General features: G+C 56.3%; 1 long non-coding RNA gene across 1 annotated transcript in view; it reads right to left on the bottom strand.

Moving 5' to 3' along the window:
* Positions 1-298: 298 nt before the first annotated feature.
* LOC125482153 overlaps positions 299-2,081 on the bottom strand; it is a 1,975-nt gene continuing 192 nt past the window's right edge. The window contains exons 2-3 of the long non-coding RNA XR_007261564.1: positions 992-1,034; positions 299-407 (exon numbers count right to left, since the gene is read on the bottom strand). This is a non-coding gene — a long non-coding RNA (uncharacterized LOC125482153). The remainder of the gene's footprint in view (positions 408-991; positions 1,035-2,081) is intronic.

Below are 2,081 nucleotides of genomic sequence, written 5' to 3'. Positions count from 1 at the left end.
CCCCCCCATCAAATCCCCCCAGGACAGGGGCAGCACGGGGTTACATACAGAGTAAAGCTCCCTTTACACTGCTCCACCCCCCATCAAACACTCCCAGGACAGGGACAGCACGGGGTTAGATACAGAGTAAAGCTCCCTTTACACTGTCCCCCCATTACACCCTGCCCTGGGACAGGGACAGCACAGGGTTAGATACAGAGTAAAGCTCCCTCTACACTGTCCCCCCATTACACCCTGCCCCAGGACAGGGACAGCACAGGGTTAGGTCGTGAGCGAAGTGGAGGTCCTGGTACCTACTTGATGAGGATGGGGACACACTCGATGTTTGGCAGTTTGGAGGTGAAAGGTGAGGCGACTGAGGCTTCCAGCTGTGACAGGGAGATCCCCACGTGGGCTGTCTTCAGAGCCTGTAACAGAAACATGGTAACTGCAGTCTGATTGAGGAGGAGTGGGCACCCTGCTGTGCCCAGGGCACGGGGGGTGGGGGGGCTGTCTCAGCAAAAACACACGAGAGATAGGGGCCAGAAGGAGACCCTTCTGTCCCTTCGAGCCTGTCTCTCCCCCTCACGGCTGATCACCCATTGTGCCCACTCTCTCTCTCACACACACACACACGCACAGGGCAGTGTTCTGTCTCATCTAGACCCTCCAATGCTGGGAGCAGGGTCAGTCTGAACGGAGGGAGAGCGGCAGGTCCATGCTTGGAGACCTGCTCCTCACCGTCACCAATCTCTGCCCTGCTGGGGCAACGTGGGGAACATCAGGAGGCCATTCAGCCCCTCAGGAGACCTCCTTTACTGGGGGGGTATGTGTGTGGGTGGGGGGGAGAGTCTCAAGGTAGACCTTGGTCCAGAGTTCCCGGAGAACCCCGGCCTTGCTATGGGACAGGCAGCATCTCCCGAGGCCAGATGGGGAGGGGCTTCTGTTGCGACGCCCGGCCTGGCCGAATAGTTGCTGGAAAGAAAAAACAGCGAAGAGCAGAAGAACTCACCCCGCAGTCATTGGCTCCGTCACCGCACATTCCCACAACGTAGCTGTCCCAACAGAAAGGAAAACACATCATCACTGGGGCCTACGCATTGGAGCGCTGTCCACAAACAGCAGAATCCACCAGCATTCACTCAGGGACCAATTCTCACTCATACTCATTCCCGTTATCGCAGCATTGCTGCCTGGGCCCAGCACATATCGCCCCGTCCCTAGTAGCCCCCCCTTGAGAAGGTGGGGGTGAGCTGCCTTCTTGAACCCCTGCAGTCCATGTGCTGTGGGTTGACCCACAATGTCCCTTAGGGAGGGAAATTCCAGGGATTCTGACCCAGCGACACTGAAGGAACGGGGATATATTTCCATGGTAACGTGTACCATCTACAAGATGCGCTGCAGAAATTCACCAAAGGTCCTCAGGCAGCACCTTCCAAACCCACGACCACTTCCATCTAGAAGGACAAGGGGCAGCAGATACATAGGAACACTAACCCCCTGCAAGTTCCCCTCCGAGCTACTCTCCATCCTGACTTGGAAGTATATCACCGTTCCTTCAGAGTTGCCGGGTCAGAGTCAACCCACAGCACATGGACTTTTCTGAAGAAGGGTCTAGGCCCGAAACGTCAGCCTTCCTGCTCCTTTGATGCTGCTTGGCCTGCTGTCTTCATCCAGCTCTACACCTTGTTATCTTAGATATACACACATACAGGTACTAAGATATACACAGACATAAATACACAAACAGATGCACAGTCAGACAGACACAGGGACACATACGCGGAGATGCGCGCACGCACAGGCGCAGAGACACATACGTGGAGATGCGGGCACACACACAGGCACAGAGACAGACAGGCGGAGATGCGCACACACACACAGGCACAGGGACACACGGAGATGCGCGCACACACACACAGACACATATGCAGAGATGCGTGCACACACAGAGGCATGGGGACACACACGCGGAGATGCGCGCACAGACACACACAGGCACAGAGACACATACACGGAGATGCGTGCACACACAGGCACAGGGACACACACGCGGAGATGCGCACGTGCACACACAGGCACAAAGACACATACGCGGAGAT

This window comes from Rhincodon typus, unplaced genomic scaffold, assembly GCF_021869965.1.
Source record: "Rhincodon typus isolate 14 unplaced genomic scaffold, sRhiTyp1.1 hic_rhity00006450, whole genome shotgun sequence".
Taxonomy (NCBI): Eukaryota; Metazoa; Chordata; class Chondrichthyes; order Orectolobiformes; family Rhincodontidae; genus Rhincodon; species Rhincodon typus.
This window is presented reverse-complemented; position numbering and strand designations above follow the sequence as displayed.